Source organism: Microtus pennsylvanicus, chromosome 8, assembly GCF_037038515.1.
Source record: "Microtus pennsylvanicus isolate mMicPen1 chromosome 8, mMicPen1.hap1, whole genome shotgun sequence".
In the NCBI taxonomy this organism is placed as follows: Eukaryota; Metazoa; Chordata; class Mammalia; order Rodentia; family Cricetidae; genus Microtus; species Microtus pennsylvanicus.
The window spans coordinates 31,052,505-31,066,717 of NC_134586.1; the positions used below are offsets into that span (position 1 = coordinate 31,052,505).

Consider the following 14,213-nt stretch of genomic DNA (forward strand, 5'->3'; position numbering starts at 1 on the left):
TGTTTTAAAAACTGTCCTACAGGCTTGCCTACAGCCCAATCTTCTAGAATCATGTTCTCAATTGAAGCTCCCTCCTCTCTGGTGACTCTAGCTTGTGACGACACATAACCAGCCATCACACTTACCCTAACCATAATTATTCTCCAACACGATCCCCGAATCTAACCCTAACATTAATGTTAGATATAACCTAAACTGAGCCCTAACCATAACCGTGAAGCTAACCCTAAAAGTTTAAAGATGTGTAACAGCAAATCTGCCCTCACATTATTCATAACCCTGACAACACCTTCCCCTAGTGTAAGTGTAGCGCTGTCAGCATAGCTCCACCAAACTGAAACCATGACCATGACCTTAATACCGACACTAACAATAATGATAAACCTAACCCTTATGGTGACCCAGACCCCAACATAAGCCCTATCCCTAACTCTACCTCTAAGCCCAATATAACTCTAAACCTAACGATACATCTTAAAGTAATCAGAACCCGAAAATTCAGAGTAACCATAATTGTAACCCTTACTGTAACACTAACTAGCTTACTGTACAAATCCTAATCTTGCACCCTAACCCTAACCCTAAACCTAACATCTAACCCCCTATCAGTAAACTAACCCTAACTTCTCACCCTAATCCCTAATGTGTATTTACTAGCTCTCTCACAGGCAGGCCTAGATGTGCAATTTTAAAAACACATGTATTTCCTAGCTTGTAATAGATAGGTGTATATGTGCAGGTTCACATGTACCTGTATTTCCTAGCTCTATCATAAATATGAATGTGTTCACTGGTTCACACACACACACATGCATTTTCTAGTTCTGTCATAGGTCAACCTGTATGCACATATTCACATGCGGGCAGTTTTAAAGCATGGCCATATGTTGGCCTGTGTGTGCACGTTCAGGCGAGGATTATCTGTGCATGGCCACACGTCAGTGTGTACAGGCATGTTCGTACACATGCACTTTCCAAGCCCTGCCATATGTTGCCATATATTTGTATGTTCCCATATATGCTATATCTGATCCAATCACATATGACAGCATGTTCACACATGTTCAAACTCATGCACTTTCTGAGCACTCTCATATGGTTGACATAATGGGTTTCAGGCATGCCAGGCTACATAGTTAGATTCTGTCTTCAAAAAAAAAAGTTTGGACCTGAAATGTAGCTAAGTTCATAGAAGGTTGCCTTGCATACATGAGACCCTGGGTTTGATCCTTGTCACCGCATAAACCAGGTGTAGTGGCACTTGCTTGCAATCCCAGGACTAGATAGGTAGACAGGAGGACCATGAATTCAAGGTCGTCCATGGCTACATATTGAATTTAAGGTTGGCCTGAGCTACATGAGGTTGTTTCCATTTTTTTCAAGTTTTAGAGATTAGAAACACAATCAAGAGAATAAAAAGGCAACCAAAGTTTGGAATAAAATGATTGTACATCAAATATCTGGTAAGACGCCTGGTTCTTAGAGGTTCGATCAGAGGGATCTCAAGTTTGAGACCAGTTTGGGATATATAGTCAGTACCAGACCAGCAAAGAGCTACATAGCAGGATTCCCTCAAAAACAAAAATAAAACAAAACAAACAAAAACAACAGACACACACAAACAGGGAGATAGGACTCAGTGGTAAAGAGCACAAAATATCTACAATATGACATAATCAATGAACAGGCATGGTGCTGAGTCTGAACAGTACAAAATTAACCTCACTAGTGGGAGGCAGCCATATGTCACTTCTACCACATGAGATGTCCCAAAAGAATCACAGCAACATTCCCAGTGTCCTTACTGCAATGTCAGCTTGCACTTAAACCTGAAGAGACCTCAGACAAACCCACTTCATGAAAGCTGAAGAAAGGCCGAGGAGCTGCTGCAGACCAAAGGAGTTTAAAGACATGGCAAGTCAATGCAGCCCAAGTCTGAGGAAAAGAGAAAGTCAGAGGGACACTGAGGCAAGGCAGCACTGGGTATGAGCTGTCCATTACCCAGCAGTTACCGGTTTGAGGGTGTGACTCAGTTCATAGAGTGATTTAGTAGTGTGTACAGAGTCCTCGATTTGAACCCAGTACTGTCTATAAGCCAAGGGTCACAGTGCACACCTGCAGTAACAGCTCAGGAGAAGACAGGATCAGAATTGCAAGGTCACCCAGAGCTACAGAGCAAATTTGAAAGGTGGGGGAGAAGGCTTAGTGTTTAAGAGCACTGGCTGTTCTTCCAGAGGATCCAAGATTGGTTCCCAGCACCTACATGGAGGCTCACAATTACTTAAGTTCAGCTCCAAGGGATCCGACTCTCTTATGGCCTCTCCAAGCACCCACCCACATATTATTAAATAAATAAAAATAATTTTAAAAAGTAAATTTGAGGCCAGCCTAATTCTCAAGACTCTGGGAGCTGATTTTGTCTTTAAGTATTGTTATCAATATATCTTTGTTGAACTTGCTAACCTAGTTTGTTGTCTTTGCTGTGATAAAACACTGACCAAAAACAACTTGGGGAGGAAAAAATTGATTTGGCTTATAGGTTACAATCCATCACTGAGGGAAGCTAAGGCAGAAATCTGGATGTGAGAACTATAGAGCCCATGGAGGAATACTTCTTACTGGCTTGCTTCCCATGGCTTGATAGGATTGCTATTTCACACAGCCCAAGACCACCAGTCCAGGGGTGGCATTGCATGCAGTAGGCTGAGCAAACAACAAACAAACAAAAATACCCCCATGGATGTGTCTACAAGTCAATTTGGTGGGGGTATTTTCTCACTTAAGATTCCCTTTTCCCAGGTGACTCAGTCTTGTGTCAAGTTGACAAAACTAATCAGAACAATACCTATGATGGGGACAGAAGATGCAAGCCCTGCTCCTAGGAAACATAACTGGGAAAGAAATGCATATACGCTATACTCTCAGATGTCTGCGGGGAGTGGAGAGAGGGGAAGCGTGACTAGACATGGCCACCTGCTAGAAACTGTGAAATCTGAGTTGAGGCTCTACAGGAGTTCTCTGGATTATTAAATCAAATAAGCTATAAATTTGCAATTATTTTCAAAACAAAACAATAGTCTTCAAATGCAGCAGCTTCTGTGGGTAGAACTGAAATTTAATTCAAGATTCTGATGTCTGTCTAACTAGGGAGCCTGGTTGCTTCCTTTTTACACACAAGGGTACTAAGGGCAGAGAGGGGAGGGGATTTGCAGTAGATCCCAATCTGAGTTGGCTGTGGCACAGGCTGAATGTCAGGGATGCTGGTCTGGTGAGCTTCCACTGCTCTCATAGGATTGTCCCTGCGGCACAAGCTGCGTGTCCTGTCAAGGGATAGGACCTTGCCTGATGTCTCCTCCACCTCCTTGCTGACCTGTCTGGATCTCCAAGCCAGATCCCTGCTCAGCCTCACCTCTGAGTCTGTAGGCAATGAAAGGTAAGAGGCTGCATTTCATGAGTCGGCTGGCAGGCCAGATGGCACGGATTTGCTTCCTCTCTCATCTATTTCACTGTCCTACTTAATGCCACAATAACCCAGGCTCACGGCCACAGTAGATTGGTCTAAGTATGGACATGGACTCACAAGGGCACAATTTTGACCTTTGATCCTGTTGGCTGGATTAAAAGAAGGCAGGGCACAGGCCATGTGACAAGTCTGGTGTGAGGATCAGGACCCAGACAGCCACTTTCCCAGTCAGGAGGAGAAAGCTGGGTGGGCAAAAGAAAGCTAAGAAAAGCAGAGATGAAATATCCTCAGGACCAGGTGTTTCTGACACCCCCTCTACAATCCATAAATGTCAGTCTTATCCCAGGAATTGTTATTTCATGTCAGCTCGTCTGCTGTGTGCTTCTGTCACTTGAAAACAAGATAAACACACCTGTGCTTCTGGTCACTAGCTGTGCCGCCTGCGGGGCCCACCATACTGCCTCTGCTAGGATAGGAATGGGTACAAAGGAGGTGGTGTAGAGGCACTGTCCTACTGCCTCCAGGTCTAATGGAGGGCAGTGGTCTGAATCCTGTGGACAAGGCCATTAGTGTTCTCAACCTCCATCTTACCTACATGCTTTCTGGAGCATGGCCATACCCTCTTCCTTTTGTAGTAAGATCAGGTCGTCAAACATAATCTGTGACTTGTCGACTATCATTACAAAGAAATAAGGAAATGAAGCCTTGTCTGATCTCTCCTCAGAGGTCTTCAGTGGCAGTCAGAGGAGGAGTTGGGGGACGTTTGCACCAACATCAAAGCAGTGCTTACATCCTCTTCACCTCTTTGTTTATCCCCACCTACTTTTTGATGCTGGGAATGGGACTCCAGGGCCTTATGTATGCTAAGCAAACACTCAACCACAGAGCTATACCCCTGGCCTAAGGGCACAAACCTAGAGTATGTTTCTGTACACACACTGATCTGCATAACCACTACCGAGATCAACAGACTGGAACATCTCCAGCTCCAACACCCAGGACACCTGCATCCTGGCTCCTAGTCAGCTCACCTCTTGCTGTTCTGACCTACCTCTGCCATCAGTGGTTAGTCTCGTTATCCTTGAACTTCAGGCTGTAGGACCACACGGCACATGGTCTTTCTTGTCTGGTTCATTTCACTCCAAAAAAAAATATTTGGAATATTGACTTTTAAAAGATTTATTTTTTAAAGTTCTATGTGTAGGAGTGCTTTTACTTTTTGTTTTCCTATATGTATATCTGTGTATAGACCAGAAGAGGGAGTAAGACTCTCTGGAGCTGGATTTACAGATGGTCGGGAGCTACAATGTGGGTTTTGGGAACCAAACCTGGGTTCTCAACAAGAGCAGTCAGTACTCTTAACTGCTGAGCCATCTCTCCAGGCCTGGTGGTGACTCTTTACTGCTGGCTCTAACACTCATGATCCTTTTTTCTTACCATTTGTGTGCAGGGCCCATTGATGCGAGAAACTGTAGATGAAAGTTTCTAGCCTGCCGGGTTCCTTAGCTGTTCAGTCCCAAAGAAACACACAGAGGCTTATATTCATTATAAACTGTTTGGCCTATTAGCTGAGACTTATTAACTGGTCTTACAGCTTAAATTAACCCACAATTCTTATCTATGTTTAACCATGTACCATGGTACCTTTTCTCAATAAGGCATTCTCATCTTGCTTCATCTGCATCTGGATGATGACTGCATCTGTCTTTCCTCTTTCTAGAATTCTTAGTCTGATTACCCCACCTATACTTCCTGCCTGGCTACTGGCCAATCAGCATTTTATTAAACCAATACAAGTGACAAATCTTTGCAGTGTACAAGAGCTTTATTCCACAGCAAAAAAAATGGACATCAGATCCCTTGGAATTGCTGTTACAGATGGCTGTGAGCCACCATGTGTATGCTGAAAACTGAACTCAGTTTAAAAGTAGCAAGAGCTCTGAAAAAACTGAGTCATTTCTCCAGGCATAGATATTTGTGCTTTTCATGGAACCCTGTAAAACAATCCCTATTTCTTTCTTTTTTTTTTTTTTGATTTTCGAGACAGGGTTTCTCCGTAGCTTTTGGTTCCTGTCCTGGAACTAGCTTTTCTAGACCAGGCTGGCCTCGAACTCACAGAGATCCACCTGCCTCTGCCTCCCGAGTGCTGGGATTAAAGGCGTGCGCCACCACCGCCCGTTCCCTATTTCATCTTCTTTTTCCCCCTCAGGTATTCTGGATGCACTGTAAAGATTTTCACTTGAACACACATAATTTTTAAAAGTCTGCCAACTCTACAAAAGTGCAAGAACAACAGTTTATAAAACAGGGACCACTCCTTTGGGTTTTGCATATATTAGTTTTGTGTTAGTTGCTGCAGGTAGACTGAGCAAATTTTGGTTTTTTTTTTTTTTTTGAGACAAGATTTCTCTCTGTAGTTCTAGTTGTCCTGGAATTCTCTCTGTAGACTAGGATGGCCTTGAACACAGAACTCCACCTGCCTCTGTCTCCTGAGTGCTGGGATTAAAGGCATGTATGACATGGCTTTGTGATTGTCCTTTTAAAACAAGCATTCTAACAGACATGATTCAGAACAGATTAATACTTCCTTTTGATCATTACACTTAGCTTAAAATAAAAACTCAGGCACTCTATAGAACAGGATTTTCTTTAAGAGCAGTGCACAGAGTCAGTTGGAAAATGACGTGCTGGAACCTGCTGGGTCAGCATATGTTCTCAGGTTGCACCAGCAATCATGCCTATGGCGACCTCTCTGCTTCTAAGAAAAGGGATGAAATCAGGGTAAAGCACTTTTGGCCTTCTGTTGGGCTGGGCCACTGTGGTGTGGTGAATGACATGATGTTAAATGGGAATTGTATACAGACAGAGGCTATGTTACATGCATCTTGCCTGGCATACCAACTCTGCTGGGGGCAAGCACATCTCTTAAGAGCATAGCTATTTGGAAAGGGGGAAAAGGACTTGGGCACATGGCTTTGTTGGTGGGGGAACAGGACAGTTTGTATAGCATACCAGGAGTGTAGCTTGTTTTGAAGGTAGGCTTTGCTCCAGTGTTCATCAGAATATATGAAAGCTGCTGCGGTCGCCTTGGCCTGGGTGGCTAGTGAACACTGGCCTGAGCCAACTCAGGAGACAGCTTGGATGCAATTTGATCTGTCCCACCACCACCTTCCAGTGTCACCAATAGTGGCTTAAGTATTTCTTACCTGTCAGTCACTCCAATTCCTTTCAGGGTTATTCATTTTCATCTTAAAGCTCATCTGTGAGGTCAGGACCACTGCAGAAGCAGACAGCACTGAGGTGACTTGTCCAAGACAACCAGGTGGAGTAGCAATATTTGCACAGGAAGGCAGGCCATCCATCTCTAGTCCACGCTAGTCCCTAAGGGGCAGGAGGAGCTGATATGCATTTTCAGGACTGAAAGCTAAATAGGTAGATTTAAGTCTATGGAGGTGCAAATGAGACAACAGAAAAATCTGCTACAAATAGAAGGGGGAGGGACTGCTTAGTGGTTTAGAGTGCTGGCTACTCTTCCAGATGACTGGGTAGGCTTATGCTGCTTGTAACTCTTTATGGGGGATCTGCTGCCCCCTTTTGGTCCCTAATGGCATTGGCACAGAAACGCATAAATTAATTATTTTATTTATTTATTTTTTTTAGGCTCAGCCAAACACAAGGAGCAGTTATTTAGAGAACAGAATCACCATTTATTCCTTTAGTAATTTTCTCCAAAGATCCTCAGAGGGCCGGGGGTTCAGACCAGTTGAAAGGTCCCCAGATTTCTAGAGTTCACCATCCAGAGATGTTTAAGGGAGAAGTTAAATATGTGTTGAGCCCAGAAAGGGGAAGTTCAGGATGTTTTGAGAGTATTTCGTGGAAGAAGCTGACCTGTGTTATGGGATCAGCAAAAACTTTTCTGAGGAAATGACATTTAAGCTGAAGCCTCATGTCATCTGTTAAGAGAGAAAGCTGTACTAACCACATGGTGTGTGTGTGTAGGCCCTGAGGTGGGAGAGAAAAATTTGCACAATAGTTAGAATTCAGAGATATTAGCTCATTTGCTTGGCTCCATGGAAATATATTTTTCCAGCTTTTACTTTTTGTAATTTTTTCTTTTATATATGTGAGTGTTTTTGCCTCTGTGTGTGCATGTGCAACCTATGTATAGAGTGCCCACAGAGGTCAGGTGCCAGTCCCTGCAACATATGTATACAGTGCCCACAGAGGTCAGGTGCCAATCCCTGCAACATATGTATACAGTGCCCACAGAGGTCAGGTGCCAGTCCCTGCAACATATGTATACAGTGCCCACAGAGGTCAGGTGCCAGTCCCTGCAACATATGTATACAGTGCCCACAGAGGTCAGGTGCCAATCCCTGCAACATATGTATACAGTGCCCACAGAGGTCAGGTGCCAGTCCCTGCAACATATGTATACAGTGCCCACAGAGGTCAGGTGCCAGTCCCTGCAACATATGTATACAGTGCCCACAGAGGTCAGGTGCCAATCCCTGGAACTGCATTTACAGATGGTTGGAAGGGACCACATGAATACTGGGAGCTAAACCCAGATCCTCTGCAAAAGCAACACGTGCTCTGAATCCCTGAACCATCTCTGCAGCACCACCCCACCCTCATCTTTTATTTCTTATTGGTTTTGCATATGTATATGGCTCACAGAACCTGTGTGGCAGAGGTCAGATACAACTTTTGGGAGTTGCTTCTCTCCTTGCATGTTGTTTGAGGCAAGATCAAACCAATTCTCCTGTCTCCACTTCATCTCACAAGAACATGAAGATTACAGATGTGTTTGCTATTGTATCCTGACTTCACGTGGGCTTTCCAGACTGATCTTAGGTCAATGGGTTCTGCACTTTCACTCCCAAAGCCCTTTGGTCCACCCACTTCCCACATGGTTTTGAGACAGGATCTCACTATGTAACTAGACTAGCCATCCTCCTGCTTCTTCTGCCTTCCCAGTACAGGGATTATAGGTAAAAACCACCCTACCTGGCTTATCGGAGTACATTATTCAAGAACACTTCAATGTTTCTGTGCTCCTGTGTGGCATGGCCACTGGATGAGACAGTCTTCTTTGAGCTTTTTAGATCTTAAATAATTCCTACTCAACTCAAATTTTGTGAGACTACATTTTTAGCTGGCTGTCCACACTGACAAGTGAAGTATATACTGACAAACACAGGAGGATCTGGAAACATGAGGCATTACTGCATCTTAGTTACAGTGATAAATTTTCCTGGGCAAAATAGTAACTTGGGGAATAAAGGCATATTTTAGGTCACAATTCCAGGCTATGACCCATCACTGGGGAGATGTCATAGTGGCATGAGTCTGGGATAGCTGGTCATATTCACAGTCAAAAGCAGACGGAGAATGCATGCATGCGTGATGTGGGAAGTCCTTCTGTATATGTGTTGCTTTTATTGGTTAATGAATAAAGAAACAGGCTTGGCCTGATAGGGTAGAACAGAGCTAGGTGGGAAAAACTAAACTGAATGCTGGAAGAAAGAAGGGCAGAGTCAGGGAGAAGCCATGGAGCCACCACTAGAGACAAGACATGCTGAAACTTTGCTGGTAGGCCATGGTGATATACAGATTAATGGAGATGGGTTAAATTAAGATGTAAGGGTTAGCCAATTAAAAGCTAGAGGTAATGGGCCAAGCAGTGATTTAAATAATATAGTTTCTGTGTGATTATTTTGGGTCTGAGCTGCTGGGCAGCCAGGAAACAAACAAGTGGTCTTCCTAGCAATACATGCATGCATGCTTTAAGTGCTTAGCTTGTTGTGGGAGGTCCTTCCGCTCCTCCAGCCTATAGCTGCTGAGATACCAGCCCATTGGGGGCGTGGTCTCTCTCCCTTTAAAAAAGCGGCTACTTCCCTTCTCGCTCTTCTTCGCTTCCTGCTCCATTTCCGGTGACTAGACTCCTTCCTGATTGCGCAGAGGGCTGTTGTCTGGTACGTTATCTGTAAGTTTTTTCCCCTTTAAATAAATATCACCCTATTAATCATAATTCCAAACTGGTGTGGCATTGTTTGTGACTTACGCCTTCACCTGGTGCCCAACGTGGGGCTCGAACCCACGACCCTGAGATTAAGAGTCTCATGCTCTACCGACTGAGCTGAGACTATATAAATGTAGTTACTTTTCTCTCATGACTTGGCCAAGTTATTTATTATACAATACCTAAGCTAGTTACAATAGGATATTTGTACTTATTGTATATAATTTCATAGTAGGTTTAAAACTCTCTTACTTAAACAAAAGGGGGAGGTGTTGCAGAAGGACCTCCCGCAACACCAGCTCAGCTATTCTGATGGAGGAGGGTCATCTTTCTATCTGTTGTTTCATTGGTTAAGTAATAAAGAAACTGCTTGGCCTCAGATAGGGCAGAATTTAGATAGGCAGAGTAAACAGAACAGAATGCTGGGAGAAAGAAGCTGAGTCAGGGAGTCGCCATGATTCTCCCACTCCAGACAGTCGCAGGTTAAGCTCTTTCCTGGTAAGCCACCTCGTGGGCTACACAGATTATTAGAAATGGGTTAGATTGGTATGTAAGAGCTAGCCAATAAGAGGCTGGAACTAATGGGGCAAGCAGTGTTTAAAAGAATATAGTTTCCGTGTAATTATTTCTGGTAAAGCTAGCCGTACGGGCGGCCGGGTGCCGGGAAAGTAGCCCACAACTCCTTATTACAATATTATTCCACTTATAAAGTCCAGGGTTCAGCTCATTAAAAAGATGCTGCCCATTTTCAGGGTGGGTCTTCTCACTTCAATTCATGAAATTAAGAAAATCTCTCACAGGCACACTTATAGGATAACCTGATCTAGATAGTTCCCAATTGAGCTTCTCTTTCCAGGTGATTCTAGATTGTGTCAAGTTGCAAACTAAAACCCACCAGCACTGGGGCTAGAAAAATGGTTCAGAAGTTAAGAGTGCTTGCTGCTTTTCTAGATAACACAAATTCCTAGAACTCATAAGGCAGCTCAGAACCACCTAAGTCTAGTTTCAGAGAACCCAGTGCCCTCTCCCGGCCTCTACAGGCACCAGGTATACACATGGTACACATATTATGTGCAGGCAAACAGTCATACACATAAGTCTTTGCTTTTGGTCTCTTTTTAATAACTTATTTAAATTTATTTTATGTGCATTGGTGTGAAGGTATCAGATCTCCTGGCATCTCAATAGGCAAAGAAGTTCTGTAGAGGCTGCAATGACTAATCCTCATTATTGAGAGGAAAATGAAGTTGCCAGGACACAGTCGAGACATATTCCTGAGTTAACTTTGTACTGTAGTATCAATGCTTCCATCTTACAAGGATCAAAGGTGGAAGGAGAACATGATCCAAGGACTCTGCACCCTCTTCTGGGCAAAGCATGGCTGTTTTTTCACTATATTATGTTAAGTGGAAGCATGACTTAGTGTGGTGGCTCCTGTACGCTCATATGTTTGACTAGTTAGTCATCAGGGCGTGACACTACTTGGGAAGGATTAGGAGGTACGTCCTTATTGGAGTAGGTGTATCCTTGTTGGAGGAAGTGTGTCACTGGCTTCAAGGGCCCAAGATAGGGTCAGTGGCTCTCTCTTCCTGCTACCTGTGGATCAGGATGTAGAACTCTCAGCTACTTCTCCAGCACCATGTCTACTGGCATGCCACCATGTTCCCTGCCTTGATGATAATGGACTAAACATCTGAAACAGTAAACCAGCCCCAATTAAGTGCTTTCTTTTATAAGAGTTGCCTTGGCCACGGTGTCTCTTCACAGCAATAGAAGACTGACTATCTTTATCTGGATTTCTTTATTAAGCATGGCTAAGGAGATGAGTAAGAGTGTGACAGGTGGGTCACCAGTCTTTAGTTGTAGTTACTCCAACGACAGTATGTATCTTGTGGTTTTAATCTGCAAATCCCCAGATGACTAATGTTATCTTTTCGTGTTTAATGGTCATTTATACATCTTGTGAAATACTTACCAAAGCCTTCTGCCTACTGATTTATTGGTTGTTTGTTTTATTATTTAGGACAGAGGAGGTACATAGTTTAGCTCTTACTGAGCACATGTAAGGCCCTGGTTCAATCCTCAGGACTGAGAGAGAGGAAAGGGAGTTCTTACACATCCTGGACACAAGACTTTCGTTGGATATATTCTACTTTAGTTTATTTCCCATCAATAACTTGCCTTTTTGTCCTCTCTCTCTCTCTCTCTCTCTCTCTCTCTCTCTCTCTCTCTCTCTCTCTCTCTCTCTCTCTTTTCTAGACAGGGTCTCTCTATATAGCCCTGGGTGTCCTGAAACTCAATCTGTAGACCAGGCTGTCCTCAAACTCACAGAGATCCACCTGTCTCTGCCTCCCCAGTGCTGGGATTAAAGGTGTACACCACCACTGCCCGCCATGCCTTTTTAATTCCTTAAATGTTTATAAACTACATACATTTTGATAACATTTATCAAATAAAGTTGGTTATGGTTCATGCCTTTAAAGTAAGTTTTTAACCTTTCTCAGTGATACAAAGATTTTTCTACATTTTCTTCTTTCTTTTCAGGTTTATCTTTCAGATTTAGGTTTATCGCTCATTTTTTAAAACAATTAACTTATTGTTTTACAATTTCATATATTTATTCTTCATTTTCAGATTACTTTCCTTAATGGCTTCATTCACACTGCCCCTTAAATCTGCAAGCTCACCCTCACCATCCCCTTCTGCCTTCACTCCACCGACACTTATCTATTTCACCCCTAAACAACGTTTTTCTCTATGACCACTCTCCTATCTTGCCTTAACCCTCTCGCCAGTAGCCTCCTGACTGGCCTTCCCCCCACCTCCACCCCAAGGCCACTTTTCACATGCCTGTGCCATCATTTAAAATCAGACAAAATCAAGTTACTAGCCTTGCAGCCACGACTGAAGGAAACTCAAACCCTCAGAAGTCCCAAACCTGTCCCTGCGCTCCTTTGCTCACCTCTTTTCACAAGCAGTCTAAGTCACGGCCCGCACCGCAGTGGTCTCTCAGCTCCCCTACTGGCCAAGCTATACCCTCAACCAGTGCACTCTTCCCAATTCAAAGGCTGAACCGTACTCTATCATGCCCCGCTGATTTCGCTCAAACTTCACAAGGCCTAGGACTCCGTTTATTCCCGCCTTGCACTTCCAGCTGCTCCAACACGAAAGAAGCTTCCACGTCCCAGTGATGGACGACTAAACTAGAGTAACAGGTAGAATTAAAGGGATGGGCTGGGGGCCACTTGGCAGTTTCTTCAGCGGTGATATTTGACGAAAAGGCAGTCCACTAGCTGGAAGGCCCTGGGAGTCAAGGTGGAGAGAATAGTGTGTGACTCGGGGAGTGTACTCCAGAAATTAGCCTCAGCCGGCACCAATTAGGGGCTGAGGACACAAGGAGCTCTGGGGACGAAGAGCCGAGAAACTGAGGAGCTCCGGGGCGGAGGGATTGAGAGGCTGAAGAGAAGAGGAGCCAAGGATACGACAAGCCCAGGGGCCGAAGAACTGAGGTGCTGAAGCGCTCGGGCTTCCGGACTCCACGCAGGGAAAGGAAGAACTCACCTGGAGACAGAGCGCCCCAGCACACTTGGCCTGTGCCCGCGTGGGTGGGCGGGCCCGAGGCGTGGCCACACCTTCTGAGTCCGGTCACGCCCCTGACGGCGTGCGCGTCCCCGCCCGGCGCCGCCTCGCGCCTGCGCCGTTATCGGGAGCCGGAGGTGGTGGGCGGCGGTGGCGACGGTGTGCGCGCTCTCGCTCTCGCACTCCCTGTCGTTCCCTCGCGCTGCTTCGCGCTCGCGCGCCGGGGCCGTGGCAGCGGCGGCGGCGGTAGCTGCGGCCGAAGGGTGCGGGGGGCGGGCCGGGAGGGGGAGGGTGGGGTGGGGATGGACCAGGCGCCGCGGCTGCAGCTGCGGGAGCCGGCGCTGGAGCCCGAGCCGCGGCGCTGGCGGAGACGCCGGCTGTCCGTCGTCTCTCCACCGGTGAGTGACTGGCCCAGGCCGTGGGTGGGGACGGGCGGTCTCCCCGGCGCGGCAGCGGGGCCTCCTCGCGGCCTGGAACCAATCGGACCTTTTGCTGCCCCGGTGGCGCCGAAGCCCCGGGCCTCGGGCTGGACCTCGCGTCGCCGGGCCTCCTGCCTGTCATTGGGACACCTCCTCTCCCCCCCCCCTTCCCGGCACTCTCCCCGGCTCCCCCTTCGGACTGAGCAGAACGAGGGGCTTCTGAGGACTCGCGCCCCAGGCCCTAGGCCTTCCAGTCAGCCGAGGTCTTAGAACCTTCGCTCGTTCGGCCCTGCGGTCCCTTAAAGTTGGCCACCGAGAGTCAGTCCTTGCCACCAGAAACCTGTCGTGCACCTTTTGTTTTGATTCTGAACTTGTGGTTTAACTTGGAGGAGGAAGCCCGCAGTCTTGGGGAGAATCGTTGAGAGGAGAGTCTAGGTGGGCCGGGCTTGGCCCTACGGTACCCTTTATTAACCCTTTTTGTGGAGAGCAGGGGGCCGCTGTGAACTGCGCTTCGCTCCCAAGCCCGGGATTTCAGCCTCAGCCAAAGTGTGGATGAATGGTGTTCCAGTGGTCCAGTGTCCGTCCGGCCCCATCCCTAGACAGTGTTGGAGGAGATTCCTCCTGGTGGATCTGCGGGGGTTTCTGGAAGTGGCTCACTTGAGATGTTGGAGAATATATTTGCTTTGGTGACACGTTTTATATTAATCTCTAGATTGTAGCCAATGTC

General features: G+C 45.9%; 1 protein-coding gene across 3 annotated transcripts in view; it reads left to right on the forward strand.

Moving 5' to 3' along the window:
* The first annotated feature begins 13,366 nt into the window (after positions 1-13,366).
* Tmcc1 (transmembrane and coiled-coil domain family 1) overlaps positions 13,367-14,213 on the forward strand; it is a 196,685-nt gene continuing 195,838 nt past the window's right edge. For all 3 annotated transcript variants that reach the window (XM_075983072.1, XM_075983070.1, XM_075983071.1), the window contains exon 1: positions 13,367-13,465. The gene's annotated coding sequence lies outside the window, so the exon portion shown is untranslated. The remainder of the gene's footprint in view (positions 13,466-14,213) is intronic.